Below are 19,883 nucleotides of genomic sequence, written 5' to 3'. Positions count from 1 at the left end.
CACTTATATCGGTCTCTCTAAAAACTCCTGTCTCTGAATTGGCTGCGATGAGGCCGTGAATCAGACTTTCCATCGATGCTGGAGCTGATCTGCCTTAATTGGGAAGAAGGACCCTGGACCTTTTAGTCAGTACCTCAATAACTTCCTATTTTTGACTTTTTAGGCCAATTATTCTGAACTGTGATGTCAAATCCTGTACATATCTTCAAAATATGATTTCCATATAGGAAACGATCTTTTTCGGGTTTTTCCATATAGGAAAAGACTTTTTCTGTCATAGGCATTTTTGTGTTGGCAAGAGTTCGTTGGTGGTTGAGAGCGGTGTGGCGGGCTTGGCGGGGTTGGGGCGCTCTGTTTTCCTTGACCCGGAAGCCCGGGTGGGGTTGTAGTCTTAGAATGTGGCCGCGTCGTGGGGTGGACCAGGGGGCCTGCTGTCCTGCAAGGACCCTTGAGCCCCTCCTCTCCGTGCTGGATTGTGCGCAAGGCTGCCGAGCGCCTGGCGGGAGCGTGCTGCGCGTCGGGACGTGGTGTAAGGGGCCGCGGAGCAGCGTCCCTGGGAGTTGCCAGCCTCGTCGGAGATGCACAATCAGAGCTGTGGGTCAGGACCCACTTCCCTTTTTGACAAACGGAGTTTGCGCTTTTCTTATTTGTAGCCCTCAGAATTAAATGCGTCTCTGTTTAGAGAACTTTCTTTGTGATTCCTCTTAGGCATCAGTTTTTTTGTACACATAAAAATGGAACTTCTCGTTGACGTATTTCCTCCTGTTGAGTAAATATGTAGCCTCTGGTAGCGCGAGATGCCGTGTAAAAGCTGGCCAGGTCTCCAGGTGTGGAATGTGTCACCCAGAGTGCTCGCCGAGTGCCGGACCAGGAGGCGTCCTGAAGGGGGCTGGACAGGAGCATATGTTACAAGAGGGCTGTGGGTCAGGGAGCCCGGGAGGCAGGCACAAGTCTCTGACTCCATGGCTGCTCGGGGACCGAGGGCCTGAGGGAGGGCCTCCCAGAATGTGGGCTTGGAAGGAGGGCAAGCAGATCCTGAGGTATGGTCACAGAAGGACAGTGGCGTCCCTTGGAGACAGGAGACACAGAAAGGAGGAGATGGTTGGAGAAGCTGTGGTTTGGGCACTATGGAGTTGAGACGCCTGTGGGAAAAGGGGCCCTGGCAAGGGGTGTCCAGGGTTTGTGAGACCATTCGGGACCGGATGTGTGCAGGTGTGTGTGTGGACGCGTGTGCACACAGGGAGCAGGGGCAGGAAAATGAAGCGGGATTGGTTTATGACAGAACAAACCAGCAGACTCACCCTAGCATAACGTAATAATCTCAGCAAGCAGATTTGATGTTTTTCTTTAAGAAATTAAAAGAAAGGTATAGAAGTAATTTCTCCTGCCATCATAGATTCTTTGAACAGATAACGTGTCAGGATTCTAGGTCATTTCCTGTTTTGGGAAATGAGATGCCTCTGTTCTAATCTGCACATTATTACATGTGTAAACCTCGTAATAAGTGTAGCTCATACAGTCTTCGTGTTATTTTTCCCTATGCAATTTTAGGGTTTTCAAATAGTCTCAAGAAGCAAGAGCAAAGGTGTCTTTCAGACTGAAGCCCACTCCGAAGAATCCAAGAGTCACGTTTAATTTCCAAATATTTGTGGTGAGGCTTTAGTTTGAAACCCTATTTCGTAGTTGTTTTTGTTTGTTTCAACTCGAAACAGGCCTTTCTTCTTTGTGGGCCGTGCCACCCCACCTCCTGTAAAGTTGACTTCCTTCCAGGGGTGGGGGCGAGAGGGATGGGCTACACAAGGACAGAACAAGTGAACCCGAACGGAAGGTGTCCCCAGGCTTCTCCTTGGCTGTAGCAGAGCTGAGTGAATTCAGACCCGAGCCACGCAGCTCTGGACAGGGCTCCGTCACACCCTTGGACACCCCTTTGCTCATTCACTTGACACATTTATGTGTCACCATGAACAGTTTTTAGTTTTTCTCAGCTTTTCCTGTGTGGATTAAGCTACACCCTTGCCCGCTCTCCCCCTGACCCCGCCCCCTGATTCTTGCTGGAGTGGGGGGGGCGGGGCGGCTGGAGCAGGTACAGGGTCGCGGGGGAAGTGCTTTTGGAATGGGTATGGGCTCATGCCCATAGTTGCTTTGAGATAATTGTCTAGTCGTTCCTCAGAGTTGATGCTGAAGCATCTTGTTCACTTGGTTTTATCAAACTCAAGCTCTGTCACATCTGAGGTCCATGAGGAAGGAGTAAATTGGTATCCAAATGCCTTTGCTAAATGACATGACAGAGGGCCATTCATTTATTTCAGATGCTAGGAGGTCAGACACAGGTTTTCAAATAGTCAGGGGAGGTCAGACACAGGTTTTCGAATAGTCAGGGGAGGTCAGACACAGGTTCACTCTCAAAAGTGTTTTCTTGCTTAGGTAACAGAATTGGCTAAAATCTGTTTCCAGTGGGTCGTGTCCCCCCCCCCCACCCCCCCGCCAACTTCGTGTTCAGAAAAAAGCACCCTTGAGGGAGTGTTCTGGTCCAGGAGTTCGGCATTCAGCAGCACAGGTAGGCCCTGGGCACGGGGCTGTCTATGACGACAAGCTTGGTGATGGTGTTGGGTCACTTCCGATGGCTGTCCCCTGCCAGAGTAGAGACCAGCCTGTGCAGCCAGGTTCTGCGGTGCAGTCACGGCAGCCTGCAGGCCGATCCTCAGCAAACGTTCCTCAGTTGGGACCTGGGCACCTCAGCCTGTGCCCCATGCTGTCCTTTTGTTTAGAAAATGGGCCAAGAGGTCCATTGTGAAGTTCTCAGAAAAGAAACAAACATGGTTTTTCTTATTTCCCTTTTCCACCTATTGTAGAAAATACAATAAAACATGAAAAGGGGGGAAATCTACCCTAAACCCACTGTCCAGGTCACGAGTCTCATTACTGTCCTTCAGGGGTGGGCAGTCCCCCCTCCTTACAGACGCTCTGTGTACTCGTCCCATCAGTCACTTAGAAAAGGGTGTTAAGCTCTGTGGCGAGGTTGGCAGTTTTGTGTATTTCTCTCTGCAGCCCCATCAGTTTCTCCTTCAGTTATCTTGAAGCTCAGTTGTTAGCGGCTCGTGCATTTGAGGCTGTCACAGCCTTGATGACTCTGCCGCTTTCTCACTACGAGGTGACCTTACCTCTGGTGATACTCTTGGCTCTGCTGTCTACTCTGTTTGATACTGAACTGCCTGTTCTCTCTTTTGACTAGGATTAGCATGCATCCTTTTCCATTTTTTTCAGATTAAACAATTTGTCCTTATTTATTTTTAAAAGTTTATTTACTGGACACCTGGGTGGCTCAGTCGGTTAAGCGTCCGACTGCAGCTTGGGTCGTGATCTCGTGGTTTGTGAGTTCGAGCCCCGCGTCGGGCTCTGTGCTGACACCTCGGAGCCTGGAGCCTGCTTTGGATTCTGTGTCTCCCTCTCTCTGCCCCTCCCCTGTTCATGCTCTCTTTCTCTCTCAAAAACAAATAATAAACATTAAAAAAAAAGTTTATTTACTTTGAGAGACAGAGAATGAGCAGAGGAGGAGCAGAAAGAGAGAGGGAGAGAGAGAATCCCAAGCCAGCTCCACACTCTGAGTGCAGAGCCAGACACGGGGCTCGAACCCACAAACTGAGATCATGACCTGAGCTGAGATCAAGGGTCCGACGCTTAACTGACTGAGTCCCCGGGGCCCCCCAGTCTGTCTCTATGTTTAAAGAGGGTTTCTTGTAGGCCACCTTGTCGGAGTTGGCTTTGCCTTTTAAAGACATCCAACTGGCAGCCTTTCCCAGTTTATGTTTAATGGGGGTTTAGACCACTGACACTTAATGTGATTATTGACATGACTGGGCTTCAGCCTGCTGTCCAGTACCACTTACGTAGCATAAGAACCTGACAATGGTACCTTTCCATGTCTCCTCACCCAGTCTTTTTGCAACTGTTTTCTTACACTTTGCTTTGCTATAGTAGCAAACTCCATACTAGATTGCTGTTGTTTTGTTTAAACAAGAGACCACCTACGAAAGGAAGTCTGAGGTGTTGGCTGTGTCGTTGCGATTTCTGGTGCCCCACTTTTCACGAAGACTCCTGTTTCCACCCAGTGTCCTCCTTCCAGCTGAAGGACCCCACCAACATTTCTTGTAGCGCCGTTCTGCTTCTTGTAGGTTCTTGAAGCTTCTGTATATCCGGAAAACTTTTTTTTTTTTTTTTTTTATTCATTAAAAAAATTTTTTTTAACGTTTATTTATTTTTGAGACAGAGAGAGACAGAGCATGAACAGACAGAGCATGAGGGTCAGAGAGAGGGAGACACAGAATCTGAAACAGGCTCCAGGCTCTGAGCTGTCAGCACAGAGCCCAATGCAGGGCTCGAAGTCACGGACTGTGAGATCACGACCTGAGCCGAAGTCGGCCGCTTAACCGACTGAGCCACCCAGGCGCCCCTTTAATTTAATGTTTGTTTATTTTTGAGAGAGAGAGAGACAGACAGCGTGTGAGCAGGGGAGGGGCAGAGAGAGAGGGAGACACAGAATCCAAAGCAGGCTCCAGGCTCCGAGCTGTCGGCACAGAGCCCGACGCGGGGCTTGAACCCACGAACCCCAAGACCATGACCTGAGCTAAAGTCAGACTCTTTACTGACTGAGCCACCCAGGCGCCCCTGGAAAAGTCTTTATTTCCACATCTTGTGTGTGTCTGTGTGTGCACGCGCGTGTGTGTGCGTAACCCCCCTTATCGACAGAGCACACCGACCTCACAGCTCACTCGTTGGGAGCGCACCGTGAATGGTATTTGTGAACTCCCAGACTTGTGTCACTGTCACCACCACCTGTGTTTCTGAACAGTTTTCAGTGGGAGAGGAACCCACGGGTGATGGATACCTTTCTCTGGGTTCTCACAGATGCTGCCCGACCTCGTGCTCGCCTCAACCCCACAAGGGCCCGCCGCCGTCCCGGCTCTTCTCCCCGCTTTCAGATTGGGCACCTCTTTGGTGTCCCGTGGCGCGCCGGGACATGGCATCATTGTCGTGTCTTTGCTTGGGGTGCACTGAGGGCCTGGGACCTCTGAGTTTGACGGTTTCCACCAGAACCTGAACTCTCTGTGCTTTCTTTCTGCAGGTCCCTCGCCTCCGTGGCGCTGCGGGCGCCCGGCTGCTGAGGTGCTTGAGGGGCCCGCTTGCTGGCCCTGCTCTGCTCTCTCTCCGCGTCACCCCTGCTCTGTGCGCAGTGTCCTCCTCTTGCCTTCCAAACGCGTCTGCCACCCGTGGTCTCCCCTGGTGTCTCTCCTCTCCCACAGGCAGTCTTCACCTCTGGAGGCTCCTGCCACCTCGCGTGACTCTAGTTAAGTTTGTTTGTTTGTTTTTAAACTTTATTTTGAGGGATTGCCAGCGGAGGAGGGGGATGACAGGGGAGAGAATCCTAAGCAGGCTCCTCCCTGACAGTGTGGAGAGCCCCCCACCCCCACGGGGGGGGGTCGATCCCACGAACCATGAGATCACGCTCTGAGCCGAAATCAAGAGTCAGACACGTAACCGCCTGAGCCACCAGGCGCCCCTCTAGCTGCCTTTTGAAGTCTGGGAGCCCAGATGTGCAGTAACGGATTAATGTCTGCGTCTGCTACTTTGGCCCTCTCTGTCAGCTCTGGGCTGGTTTCGCTTGATTGGTTTTTCTTACTTTGTGTTGTGTTTTCTTTATTATGCCTGGGGGTATGTGTTGTATTTCTTAAAATGCCTGGGGGTATTTTTTGGACACACCTTTTATTTTGGAAGACTTTCAGACTTCTGGAAAAGTTGTAAACATAATAGAGAATTCTGTAAACCTCTCTCCCAGCTTCCCCTGGTAGCTAGCGAGTCACGTCACTGCAGTCACGGCACGTTCCTTAAAACAGCAGCCAGCATCAGTGCCTTGCTGCTCACCCCACCTGCAGTCTTGATTCCCATTTCCTCCGTTCCTCCCTGACGTCCCTTCTCTGGCCCCAGCCTCACCCAGCACACTGAATCGTCCTGTGTCCTCGCTAAGCTTGGTTTCCTCTGGGCCGGGACCGTTTCTCGGTCTCTTTTGGTCATTGTGACCTTGACGGTTTGGAGGAGCTCCAGCCAGTGTTCTGTAGGACGTCCTGTCTTTGGGTTTGTCTGATGCTTTCTTCGTAGATGGGGGTTTTGGTTTTGGAGAGAGAGGACCAGAGAGGGGCGTGCCCTCTCCTCGTATCCGGTCTGAGAGTGCATGCTGTCACCGTGGCCTGTGGGTGCTAGCCTCAGCCGCCTGGCCACGGGGGCGACTGCCAGGTTCCTGCCCCGTGCAGTCCTGGCCCCCTTCTGTCCCCTTCCTCCAGAGCAAGCCTGGAGCCCTGCGCCTGTGCAGGCAGAGGGGGGCATCTTGCGGGGAAGGTGTGTGTCTTCTGGCACATCTTTGTTTCTTTATGTCGGCACGTACTCGTGTATGTTTTGTGCCGTTGTTCCAGCTTCCGTGTCTAGGAGTATCTGGAGGCCGGGCGTCCAGTTTTGCCTCCTCGGGTGCTTGTTTTGCAGTCTCGTATTCCTGAAAATCTTCCTGAGCTTTGTTCTAGGATCCAGTTAGTTCTTGGAAACAGTTTGCTCCTTACAGGGCTTGCCTTTAGGATCTGTGAGGCAGGCCGGGGCCTTGGTCAGGTTTGGGCTAGACGGCCACCCCCCCCACCCCCCCCACCCCCGGGCCTGTGCTGCTCTCTGGCCGTCGGAGCCCAGCAGGCCCTGCTTCTCGCCTGTAAGTGGTTCCTCGCCTGCTGGTGGTGAGCTGATTCCTGCTCGCCCAAGACCCCAGGGGGCTTCTACAGGCCTCTGGACGGTTTCCTTCAAACTGTGTCTTCTCGGATCTGAACGTTTCCCGCTGACGCGCACACGTAGCGTTCTGGCTTTTTAATCCACTTGAGGATTTCTTGTAAACTCCGCTCATTTGGCAGACCTGCAGGCAAAGCTGAGACTGCTTTCGCTCTGTTTCATGTGATTTTACAAAGTATTGTTTCATTTTATAGCATTAAAAAGTAACTCAGCCGGGGGAACCGGGGAGCCCGACCCTGAGAACAGCGTGGAGCCTGGACCAGAGTGGGATGGTCACGTTGGAGTCAGGTCTGTGCTTTTTTAGTAGCGTGGCCTCTGTGGGTCTTTGGAGTTGGGGATAATTTTACTGTGATTACGTGTGATGGTAACATCAGGGGAAGCCCACTGAAAGGTATACAGGAACTCTGCACTTTTTTAATAAGTTTAAATTAGTTCAAAATAATTTTTTTTTTAGAGAACCCAGTAGGTGAGTGCAGTCTTTGTTCCCCCAACTGGCTGTTCACAGCAGTGGTCCACAAGCTGAGTACAGTCTTAATAGAAGTGCCTCAAACTCACAGCTGCACTGGGTGAACCCCGAAAGCCCCCACCCCCCCCTCCCCGCAGGAGGCGGCTCGTGGTAGCCAGTAGCGGCCTCCTGCCCCTTGTCCCCGTGTTTACATTCCACCTGCATTACTCAGCACACTTGCTGTGGTTTTCTTAACTTGGTGTCGCGTCCCAGAAATGGTGTGCGCCTTTCCTCGCTTGGGCCTCGCTGCCCGACTGCGCCGGCCGGTCGGCCTGGCCCGTCTCTCCCCGCCCTTCTGGGTCAGCCTGTGGGGCCGCGCTTCCCACACGCCCTGTGTGCGCGTCGCACGCCTCCACCCGTCTGGAAGGCTGTCTGTTGGCGCTTCACGCGGCCTTCTGCGGCTTCTTTGCCCTCCAGGACGACGTGGAGGGCCCCCGGCGTGGACTGTGCGGGTGCCGGGAGGCTCTGCAAGGAAGGTGCTGTGTGGACGCGTCACGCAGCCCTTCCTGCCTGTTGACCTGGGGCGTCCTAGGGGTGATTCCGGCGTCTGGGGCACACGACTGTGAGCAGACGTCCCCTTGCCTGCAGCCTGGCCAGTGATGGAACGGGGTCCTCACCTCGGGCTTCCATTTTAGGAACTCGCTGTTTAAAAGAAGTCATTGTGTCATCTGAAAATGACTCTGTGGTTTCTGTTCTGGCTTGCTGTAATCCGTGCTGGTCGGGCCGTATTTTCTTAAGTGAAAACGTTGGTGACTCGTGAAACTATCTGCTCTTTCCCCCTGCCACGAGGCAAGAGGTGACGTCGCTAGATCAGGACTTGCCCTTCTGTCGTTACTTGGGTCCCGCAGGTTCCCCGGCAGGCAGGCATGAGCGGTGAGCGCGGCAGCTCTGAGTGCCCCGTGCTTGTAGCGACCCTCCCAGGGAAGGGAAGGCCGGGCCTCCCCCGCCCCAGAGCTGTGCCGTGTCCTCTGGGGGCAGCCCGCGGCCGAGGACAGGGTGCCTTGGCCGTCCTGGTGCTGGGGGCCGTGCCGCTCCCACGTCTCAGGTCTGAGGGGTGGGAGCCTCGTGTGGAGGGCGAGGGTGCCAGGGACAAGCTCGGGCAGGTTCTCCGGGATCGCCTGTGTAAGCAGCGGTATATGCCTCGTGGCTCTTAGCCACCTGGCTTTTGAAAGTGGGGTTCTCTGCAGGAATCCATTGTTAACATTTGGTCACTACGTTAATAGAAAACCTTGCAGCGGGGATTATTTTTTGGCCCACATTAAAAGTAGATAAATTGTTCATCTGAAGTCCACTGTGTTTTAATCAGTAAGGGCTTTACTTAGAAAAATGAAAATCTGAGGAGTAAGGAAACCCTGGCGCCCCTTTGTTTCTTTCACAGGCAAATATGACCAAGCCAGTGATTTTCCATGACTTGGTTGACATTGTGTTCCATAACTTTTTTTTTTTTTTTAAGTTTATTTATTTTGAGAGAAGGAGAGAAAGACCATGAGCAGGGGAGGGACAGAGAGGAAGAGAGAGAGAGAATCCCAAGCGGGCTCCGTGCTGTCAGAGCAGAACCCAACGTGGGGCTCGAACCTACGAACCGTGAGATCATGACCTGAGCTCAAACCAAGTGTCGGACACTTAACCGACTGAACCCCCAGGAGCCCCCCCCCATGTTCCTTAACTTTTTAAAGCCAGTTGGGAGGGCTTAGACTTCCTTCTCTGCTTTAATGAGATTCGCTAAAATATTCAGGTTTGACCCTCTGAGGTCTGTTGTAGAGGTTTGGAGACCCTGGGGTAGTTCGTGGCCTGGGCAATAATGAGAATGAATGAAAGTGCTGGAGACAGTTGGCTGTCCCCAGTTTGTGTCTGGGGCATAGTCCTTCCTATACAAGCCCCTGGGCGATTGGATGGAGAGAGGGTCTCCTGGAGGGCAGCCTAACCTTAGCCTCCAGCTGCGGCACCAGCTTCTCGGTTCCCCGGGGGCGCCTTATCTTCTGTGGGTTCTTCACATGGCCACCTCCCTGCCAGCACGGGGCTTTCTGTTACCAAAAATGAACAATAGTGCCGAATAGGATTGTTTTCTTCCAAAGGCCGTGGCTGATGGGCTGTTCTAAAATGAATTTATATTTCTGAAGTCTTCGAAAGTGAGCGAAGAAGGAGAATGCAGTCCTTTGATCATACTTACTGTTGAATGGTGCCTCTGGCTTCTCCATTCTCACTCAGTGGGGCTGAGGAGGCCGCAAAGAGCAGCTCGTGGGCCAGCCCTGGGACACTCGGCTTCTCTGGGCTCTTCTCATGCCTCCCCTCTGTCCAGAGAGGGAGGAGCAGAGATGGCGGCTGCTGACTTGCAGTTTTCTCAGTTGGGGGGAAGTTGGTCGGGTAGGTGGTCGCTTTATGGCCAGAGGCCAAGAGCCTCCTGAGTGGAATGGCCTCTGTTTGGTTGTGGCCCGTGGGGCGGACCAGAAAGGTCTCCGTCCTTGTGTGCGAGCAAGTTGTCCATTCACATGTTCCTGTTGTAAACCACTGGAGACCTTTCCTTAGCCGTGAAAAATGGGACGTTTTGGAACCTTCTCTTGAAATTTGTTTTCAGAAAAGTTACAGCAGAACAACATCAGGAAAGTGTTGTTTGTAAGGTGGCCTACGAAACAGTTAGTGTTTTCTCAAATAACTCGGTGGACTGGGTAGAAAATAATGGAGAGAGGGGCGCCTGAGGGGCTCAGTCGGTTAAGCGTCCAGCTCTTGGTTTTGGCTCGGGTCATGATCTCCCAGTTCGTGGGATTGAGCCCCACACCAGGCTCTGTGCTGATAGCGTGGAGCTTGCTGGGGATTCCCGCCCCCCCGCTCTCCTCCTGCTTTTGCACACACGTTGTCTCTCAAAATAGATAACCATGAAAAAATCAAGAATGAAGATGATAAGTTACAAATGCCATTAAATACCTGTTTGGTTTGTTTAATAGTTGGGAATAAATTGCGTTTCTGAAGGAAATTGGAATTGGAAGTACTTTGACCTTGCCTCCGCTCTTGTCATTCCTCTCGTGCTGCCGGCCAGCAACTCCGCAGCCTGACTTCCAGTGAAGTGGGTGCTTTATCACATGTAGGGCTCTTGAGGGCACACTCTTCCCGGAGGTGGTATGCCCACCCTGCTGCTTGAGGAAGCGAACGGGTGGGTGTTTTATCGTTTTGTAAAGACCACAGGGAAAGAGTCTCGAGTTCCCTTTTTGACTGTTACTATGATCTGGAAGCTCTCCCTTCTCTCATACAGACTGCCATGGAAAGCCACCTGTTGACGTGTCCCTCACCCCCCCAGGCCCACGCCTGCCGGGGCAGGGCTCCCCGCCCTCCACGGTTCTGGCTGCTGAATGTGAGCCACGATTTCTGCGGTTAGTGCATGTAGGCTGCTGCAAAGTGTTGGGCCAGGGGCCACCTGAGTGAGGGGAGAGGACGCAAAACGTCATTTCCTCTCCCTTCCTCCTTTTAAAGTTTTTATGATGTTTCCCTCCAGTGTCGTTGAGATACAGTTGACGTGTATCACTGCAGACATTCACGGTGTGCAGGGTGGCGATTCGATGTCTGTTGTCAAATGACCCCACAGCGAGTTCACCCGGCATCCATCACCTCACGGAGCGACAGGTTTCTGGTGACGAAACCTTGTAAGACCTACCCTGTCCCTTTCCACGGTGAATATTTTCATCCTCCTCTGACCCTCCACCCACCCCAGTCACCCCTCTCTGTGCCAGCCCCCCGTATTGAATCTGGTCAGAGGCACCGCTCTGACCGTTCTGCCCCTGATCTCTGGAGTTCAGTTTTTGTCACTGGTTTTCCGTACTGGCGTGTGGAGATAGGTGTTGTGTTACGGATCTCAGCCGTGTTTGGAGACACCTCGGGTGACTGACGATTCACCAGCTTCAGAGCGAGTGAGGGGAGAACATGTCCCCAGACAAGTTAGCCTTCTTCCCGAGGTGTGCCTGCGTATCCCTCCACCCGGGAACTCTGGAAGGCCGTGCGTGGGTAGCTCCGGGCACCTCGCGGCAGGCTCTCCCTGGTCGTGGCTGGAGCAGCACTGCCGGTCCCTTCCCCGTGCTCCAGGACTCAGGGCTTGAGGGTGGGGTGTGATACAAGCCTGGGCTCTTCAGGGAAGCCTTGGAGATCATTCTTCCCTGAGTTGGATTTGGGACGGACAGGGGACCATTTAGATACTCGGTCTCGACATTTGCTTTCGCTGGAGTGCCTCCTTCTTTGGGAGCTGGGGTTGACAGACACGCAGCATGGGAAGTTCCCGCACGGTGCTAGCGGGTGTGAGATATGGTCACCTTCCTGCCGGGATGCATGCACACTAACGGGAAAGGAAGGTGGGGGTGGGGCTGGGCCTGGAGGCAGCTCTCCAGGTCTGGGGGATCCGCACATGTGCCCATTTGGTGCCCTTATAACCTGGTTCCGGTCCTTTGCTTTCATCTGAGTGACCATCCAGTGGCTGCATCTTGAATCCGCAGAGCCATCGTCACCACCGTTGGGGCCTCAACTTGACTTTGGCCGCCAGGCTCTGGTTGTTCCCGGTGCAGCCTTGTTCTGGGGCGACCTCGCTGCCCTCTCATTGCAGGCACACGGTACATAGCAGGCATCCCCCGCGTGTGTACAGGGGCTGTCGATGCCTCTCTAGAGGAGCTGGGGAGTCGCAGCCAGGAAGAAGCGTTTGGATTTCCTTCGGGATCTTAAATTGCATCTCTCTTGGCGGCTTTCCGTTGTCTTGCAACTTGTATCCGCGAAATAATTGTTTCCTTTTGTGGTTCCTCCCTGTTTGTATTCTAGATGACCTTGCTCCCCATATCTGTCTCTCATCGTAACCAGCACCACAGCATCTTTTCTGCCTTACGTCGTAGGTACGTATTTCCAGGTGGTGGGAGGCCGCTGGTCCCACTTTTTGATCCGCTCTCGGTCGCTCTCGGGTCGAGAGCCAGCAGCACCGGGGGAGGGGCTGGTCTGAGCTGGGGGAAACTTGTGGCCCCCTCCCTCGCTCCGCCCAGCTCCTCCAGCCAGGAGCTGCCCAGCGGGGAGTCCGTAAAGGAGTGCTGATGTCTGAGCCTTTTCCAGGGTCGTCCTCCTGGGGTGATCGTGTGGATCCTGCCCGTGCTCTGCTCTGGAAGCCAGGGGTGCTCGCTCTGGGTACCTTGAGACAGACAAGTCCTCTAATTCTTGCTTTTCTCCTCGAAACTGAGCAGTGGGGAGCCAGGTCAGGGTTACAGGTCCTTGCAGTGTTATCAAGTAGTGTGCACCTAGGCACAGCAGATCTGGGCCAGGAGGCGTGTTTCAGTGTTGACTTAGAGAAAGTGTGCTCACGCCTAAGGCTTGTAAACGTCAGTGGAGAGGTGGGGAGCATTGGTTCAGAAACCTGAGTCCCCTAAGCAGCAGATTCAGTGTGATCTCGGTTTTGGCCAGAAGATACACACCAGTGTTTCACTGGAGACTTGGGTACTGGGGATTTATCCTCAGTTTTTCTTCAGTGTGTCAGCATTATCTGAATTTTTGTACAGTAAAAACGTACTGCTGTTTTCACGTTTAAATAGTTGTTTAAAAAGAGAGATCACACTTGATTTCCTCTTCTTTCTCCAAACGCCTTGAGCCAGGTGTCTAGACTGAGCTGGGGGTTGCTCGGGAGTATGAGTCAGGCCTGAGTGATTAGCGTTTTACATCGGGTAACTTCTCGTAACTGGTTTTAATAACTGACCGTGGTGTGGAAGTTGAAAATCCAGACGAGAGAGAGGGATTGCCACGGCATCGGCGGCTGCGTGAGTGGCTTTAGTCATTGTACTTCCTGCTGGGTGTGAGGTGCGGGCTCCAGGTGGAGCAGTAGCCGAAGTGACTGAGTTCTGCTCCCCTGCAGGTGCCCCCCCCCCCCCCCCAAGGACGCTTCTGACGGCTTGGAGGACCCCAGGGCAAGGAGGGAGCAGGTGGGTCAGCACCGAAGCCTGGCCCCTCCCTGCTTCCCCTTGCCTTCCCCAGGCCTCATTAGTTCCACCAGAGCACACGTCCTTGAAGTTTCTCAGGCGCCCCGGGAGGAAATGGAACACATGTGGTCTGAGGGCCACAGCCGAGCCATGGCCCAGAGAGCTTGAGTGGCTGTCACCAGATGAACGACCCATGGCCCTCACAGGTCCATCTGGCTTTCTCCTGCCCCCGTCACATCTGCTCACGGGGCGGAGAATGTTCCCTAAACACTTGATGACAAGGTGAGTGGGTTTGGTGAAAACACACCCACACACACGCCCCACATGTCCTCCAGCCTGAATTTGACTAACTGAAGGGCCTCGGGTCTCGAGAATTCTGAAGGTCTGCATTTCCTAACAAGCCTGTTGGGGGGGTGGGCGGGTTCTGTCTGGGTTGGATGGAAGAACGCCACCGTGTCGTGGGCCCACATCTGGGCTGTTCTTCGGGGCTCCTCATTGTGCTTCAAACCCTGAGTCCAGCTGGCTACTTCAGGAGCCAGATCCTGGTTCACGGGAACTTGGCGGCCCAGGGTAGTGCGTGTGGGTTCAGGTGAAGCTTTCTCCTCCGCCTGTAAGGGTTTCTTCCGGAAGTCCCGAGGCTCTGCTTCTCGGGCCAGCTGAGGACTCGTGTTCACCTGGAACCAGCTGTCAAGGTGTGGGCACGTGGAGAGGGATCCAACGTGGCGTTGTGCCACTGTCGCCTGCTGCTCCCGGTGACGCCCCTCTTGCAGGGAGGGGTAGGATACAGTATGTGGAGGGTCCACCGTCTCCCTGAAGCGGGGGGTTCGGGTGACTCTTGCCACTGTGACCGTCTCCTGCCTTTTGACCTCTGCGCAGGACTTGCCGTGTCTTCCCGTTAGTGCTGGGAGGCGTGTCGTCCCATGCAGGCTGCTTGTTCGCGTCACTAGACAGCCACACAGCCCGTCGTGTAAACTAGAACTCTCGTCATAATATGGCTTTCTGTTACGATGTAGGGTTGGGGTTTTTACAGTGAGAAAGCTGTCGCTCCTTCAGACAGCGTGCCCGGACTGACGGGTGTGGGCGTTTGGGAGTTTCTACTGTCTTCCTTCTTGCCGTCTCTTCTTTTTGCCCACCCCTGCACTCACGCTAGGGATCGATTATTTACTGTCTGCTCAGGGCCTGGGCGCTGGGCCTGTAGGAACCGGGGCTGGTGCGTCTGTGCAGCGAGCTTTCCTCTGGAGCACGTGCCAGGAAGTGCCTTCTGCCTGTTCTCCTTACTGTCTCCACTTGTCACTGTGTCCCTGACCCAAGGACTGACTTGCTGGGTCGTTGAGGCCAGAGCTGCACGATTTCTCCTTTAAACCCTGGTGCCTGGTGCCAGTCGTGTCAGTGACGCCTTGTTTATTTTTATTAAAAAATTTTTTTTATGTTTGTTTAGTTTTGAGAGAGAGGGAGAGAGACAGAGCGTGAGCAGGGGAGGGGCAGAGAGAGAGAGAGAGGAAGGCACAGAATCCGAAGCGGGCTCCAGGCTCCGAGCTATCAGCACAGAGCCCGACGCGGGGTCGAACTCACGGACCGTGAGCTCATGACCTGAGCCGAAGTCGGCCGCTCAACCGACCGAGCCCCCCAGGCGCCCCGTGTGAAGCCTTGTTTATATATTGGCCACCAGCTCTCTCCAGCATGCTCTTCCTCCTCCCTCCACCTCCCTGCAGAAAGCAAACTGATAGGAGAGCCTGTGGCTGTCAGTTCAGCAGCTCTGTCAGGTTCCCCTGCACTTCTCTCTAGATTCTCTGCAAATGAACCTGTGTCCTATTGATTTTTGTCTTTAAGCAAAGACTCATTTGGCCTTACGGCAAAAATGTTGACTGTTCGCTGCCCGGGGCAGCTCCCTTGGTTCGGTGGTGTCCTCAAGTAGGTCTGCAGGGCGTGCGGGGCCCCCAGGGATGCAGGTGCGGCCACGTGTGCTCTGGGGTAGCTTGCCAGCCAGGTACCTGCCGGCCCCCGGCACCCTACAACTTAGGAGAGAAGGAGTTAAAAATGCATCGTCACTTTGCAGCTGGGATGCCAGAAATAACATCTTTCACAGTGGCTTTCTTGGTAGAAAGGAGGCGTTTGATACATGCTCATTTATATTTGGACCTGAATTGAAGCCTGAGCAGTTTGGAGACGGAGAAAATAGAACGTCTGGTGAATAAAGACGAGGGTGTGTGGTTTGAGAGACGAGGGCTACGAGGGCTGGAAACTGTGAGATGGTAGGGCTCTGTAGCAGGCTCGTTCTAAAATTTTTTTTTGCATCTTCAAGATTTTTGATGAAAATTATATTCCTCGGGAAATTATTCGGACGTAATTAGAACATGAACGGGCAGTCGTCCGGTTTGTCCTCCACCCTCGGCCCGAGCTCGTTGACGGTGAGCATATGTGATCTTCCGTATTTGGGGCCGCACGTACCGCCCCTCGAAGGGCTGGTGTTCGTGAGGGGAGGGGCGGAGCAGGGTCCCGAGAGTTCAGGGCGCCCTTGGCAGCATGTGGGTGCCGAGCACACTGCCAGAGCTGCCGCCGGAAGCCCTGACCTGGTCGGGGGCACACGCGTGGCTGGTTCACGCAGGCTGCGCCTCCAGTCTCTTAGCCCCACGTCCAGGTTTCAAGGTGTATTGAGACCTGTTGGTGGTTTACACTTGATTTGAGCTTCCTTTTTTTTTTTTTTTTTTTTAATTATCTTATAAATTTTTCATTCCACTTAGAAGCTGGTAGACGGTCTATCTCAGAAATTCTTGGGTTTGCGATAATGAGATAAAAGAGCCCAAGTGCACCTTGTTTGCGGAGACGCCCGCCCGCTGCCTTCCGGGCCCTGCCGGCTGCAGACTGCTCCCGGACCTGCCGCGTGTGTGGCGTGGGGCGGGCGAGGGGCTGTCCCCACCACCCAGGAACCAGTCCGAAGCGCTTTCTGGGCATGTCCCAGCCTCGTACCTTTTCGGGCTAGCTTTTTAAAGAGTGTTAGTGGGCACGGATGAACACGTGCGCCGAGTGTCCTTTCTGTGGGCCAGCCCCTCCCGGGGAGCAGCAGCATTAGTGCACCCAGATGCGTGCCTGGGCTTGGCCACGGCTGTAGGAGACACCTTGATGCTGTGCTCTTCGTGCCATCGGCACCCGGAATGCACTGCCCTGCTGGGTGAGGCCAGAGCAGCCATCCTGTGTAGCTGGGAGGGCATCGGGTGGTGGGGGTGCCCGGGCCCCCAGCTCCCAAGGTGATCTTCCCATACCTGCAGACCATCTTCCTCCTGTTGACAGGGAGCCCTGCACTGCTCTCTGCACCTTTGCCTCGACCTCTGGTGTCGGGACCCGAGTCAGGCACTGGGAGGCCTGTGGGGGGAGCACAGCACAGGGAGGAGGGACACTGCTCTGGCCTTGGTCATGGTACTTGACGGTATGTACAGGTGTCCCTGGTGTGCCTCTGTTTTTAGGGACCAGAATGCGCTATGGCAGGCACTCTCCATCTCAGCACGGCCTGCAGCACGGTGCCGTGAGGCCGCCGTGAGGCCAGGGTCCAGTGTCGGTAGGACAGAGGTACTGCCTTTCACCCCGTAGCTACACCATTTATTTTGGTATGGTTTTGGAAATAAGGCTTTTTTGTTCCGGTTCAGCCATTAGCTTGGCTTAGGATCTTGGGAAAGTGACATAACCCTTTTGGGTTAGACTGGAGGACTCGCGAAGGCGTTTCCTCTTACCGGCCAGCAGCGCGTCTCTTCTCCCATCCAGTGGTCTGAACCTGGAGGAGAGCTCCTCACGCTAGTAGTAAGGGGGAGAGACAGAATGACGGTGACCTGAATGTCCATTTCTTGTCATGAGGACATCGGCTGTGGTCCCTCTAGCCTTCCTCCGCTGCGTGCGTGCGTGCACGTGTGAGCGTGTGCACAGCAGCGCTTCTGTGAAGGAGCTGTGAAACTGGGTGAGTGGGGAACACACGTGGGGGGCTGGTGGACAGCTGTGGCCGAGAGGGGGGCGGTGTATTGCCAGGGAGTGAGTTTCAGTGAGCCACCAAGACTCTCTCTGGCAGCTCTCTGACTTCACACAAAAGTTAACATTTTTATTTACCTTTCTGTTAGGGATATTTCTAAACATTCACAGAATCTGAGAGAATAGTGCCCTTGTATACCTACCCAGTTTCAATAGTCACCAACATTTTGCCAGTCCGGTTACATCTGTTTCCTTCCCCTGCTTATTTGTGTCTTTGTTTTTTTTTTAAAGTTTTTAAACTTTAATATTTTAATGTAAATCTCAGACATCATGCTTTATACTCACACATTCCTTGGCAGAATCTCTCCTGGTTAAAGACCTTTAAGAATCTTGGCCTTTGTTCTCTTATCAGTGCTTGGTTCGAGCCGCTGGCACTCTTGACTGTCCCTTGAAGGCCTGCTGACCACCTCGCTCCAGACCAGGGGCTCCCTTTGGATGGGCCTGTTGCTTGGGCTTCCTGCAAACCCCTCTTGTAGGCAGCTCCCCCCCGCCCCCGCCCTCTTGATGGAGGAGAACGTGGTGGTGGTGCTGTGGGGTTGTGGGTGGTTCCCTCACCCTGTCCACGGAGGATGGCACCCTGTGGCTTTTCTCGTAGACCTGGAGTGTTACGGTCCATCTTGTTACATATGCTTGCTTTTTCTTTTCCTCCTTAGGGTGTAAACTCTAGTGGTCATTTTTCACAGAATCGAGTGTTTAAAACCCTTTATTTATGTGACAGTCAGGTGCCGTCCTTGGTGGTCTCTTCGTGTTTCTTTGGTTTGAGGCAGCAATCAGTGGGGGGACCACCGGGTTCAGTGCAGACCTTCCCTCGTACTGTTGTGTTCTGGAATCCATTGCTCCTCTGGTTCCCACTTCAGAGTCCAGTAGGGCTGCTTAAGAAGCGGTTCTTGATGAACTGTCTTTGGTGTTGCGTAATGTGCCGGACCATAGGAGGCTGCTGTTTTGATGGATTCACATTCTGCCTGTTACATACGTGGCCTTCCCTGGTCAGTGCACCTGCCTTCCACGTGGTTCTCTGGTTTCTGTGCGGCTGAGCATCAGGACACGCCCACCGTGGGCAGAGGCCTGGAGGGGACCAGGTGCGCCTGCCCTCCTCCTCAGTGTGGCCATCTTTGGGTGCTGCTAGCTGGCATGGCTCTGGCGGATGTGTGTCACCCTGGTCACCTGGGAGAGCCCCTTCTTGGGGGTGGGGTGCAGATCTCCAGCCTGCGCTGCCCTCCTCCTCTCCTGCCCCTGAGAAGCCGTGCTGGGTAGACTGTTGGGCTCGTGTGCCGACGTAAAGGGAACGCGTGTGCTCGCTCTTGGCTGCCTGGAGCCGCCATGTCTCAGTCTGTTGTGGGGGGTGGGGGGGCGCGGTTAAAACCGCACCAGACCGCGAAATTGGCCGTGTTGGTTTGTTTCTTGGGAATAGCTACTCTGCTGAGTGTTGGTGTTCAGGCCGTCCTCTTTGTGACTTGGGCCTTTCTTGAGTTGACGGGAGAGAAACGAAAGCCAGTCTGTCTCCTTCCCCGTATGTCAGAAAAGAACACAGGCCTGTGGTGGTTTTTAATTCTCATTTGTCAGGAGATGGGGCGACTGATGGTGTCATTGCCAAACATATTCAGGGACGCTGAAGCATGGAGCTGAGCTGTGCAGCCACGGGGCTCAGGGTCAGCGGGCAGCAGAGGGTTCTCACCTGGTCCTTCGGTGTGCGTGCGAATCTGCAAGCCTTGCAGGTGCAGGGGCATCGCGGCCGTGCTCAGCTCTCTCTAACCGGAGTCATGGAAATCTTAACGCAGGATGATGGTCTCCTTGGTGACGCCTCACTTCTGCATCTGGGACTCGTGGGGGAAGGAAGTGAGGTCGGGTGAGCACGGGTCAGTGGACACCACTGCCATCCTCAGCTGGGTGGACCGCGGGCTTCGGTCGCCTCGTTTGCACCAGCAGCGGGAGCCGTGCTCAAGGCAGACACTGCCCCCTCTTAGTTGGGGGAGTTGGCTCCGTGGTTCCTGGGTCGGACTGTAGGAGCCTTTGACCATTTTGCCTGACGCGATGGGGTGGGAGGGTTCAGGGTCACTGCTTGCAGAACCTGTACTGCGCTGAGGGTGTGGCTGGGCCCCAGGGTCCTGACAAGGGTGGTCCTGGAGAGGTGCTGGCAGGCCGTATGGGTACTCGGCACCGCTCCCCGGGTCGTGGCCGGGAGCCCCTTCCAGAGACTTCTCCACATGGGCTCCACACCCCGGTCGCATGTGGCTGCCTCTGAAATCGGTGTCCTCGGAGCCTGAGAGGAACCTCGCCTGCTGTAGTGCTAGAAGCTGGTTGTGCTGACTGCGGCCCCCCTGCCCCTCCAGGCCCTCCCCACCACATCCGACTGGGGCGGCCCGTCTCTTTCCCTGCTGCTCCTGGACCTGCATCTAGAAAAGGTTTGCTTTGTGGTCACGCGAGCACGGGCTGTGCCCGGGCCCTGCCGAGGGGACAAGCCCTCAGCTGGCGGTGGGGGTGGGCCTAGGTCGGCTCCCCCTGGTTTCTCTTTGTTGGCTTTCTTGAGGCCATTGTAGGCTCACACACAGTTTGCCTAGTTTTTCCAGTGGTGACGTTTTGCAAAACAGTGAGCAGTGTCACAGCTAGGATGGGGTGTC

The 19,883-nt window shown here is 54.2% G+C and overlaps 1 protein-coding gene across 17 annotated transcripts in view; it reads left to right on the top strand.

Annotated features, from left to right (window-relative positions):
* Positions 1-19,883, top strand: part of ANKRD11 (ankyrin repeat domain 11) — a 180,982-nt gene that overhangs the window by 83,036 nt on the left and 78,063 nt on the right. For 2 of the 17 annotated variants that reach the window (XM_078439145.2, XM_078439141.2), the window contains exon 3: positions 12,116-12,186. The exons of 14 other annotated variants lie outside the window; for them this stretch is intronic. The gene's annotated coding sequence lies outside the window, so the exon portion shown is untranslated. Of the gene's footprint in view, positions 1-5,122; positions 5,345-7,013; positions 7,108-12,115; positions 12,187-19,883 lie in introns of all 17 variants that reach the window. One more of the 17 variants, XM_078439146.2, reaches the window with a different exon arrangement.

This window comes from Panthera onca, chromosome E2, assembly GCF_046562875.1.
Source record: "Panthera onca isolate mPanOnc1 chromosome E2, mPanOnc1 haplotype 2, whole genome shotgun sequence".
NCBI lineage: Eukaryota > Metazoa > Chordata > Mammalia > Carnivora > Felidae > Panthera > Panthera onca.
This window is presented reverse-complemented; position numbering and strand designations above follow the sequence as displayed.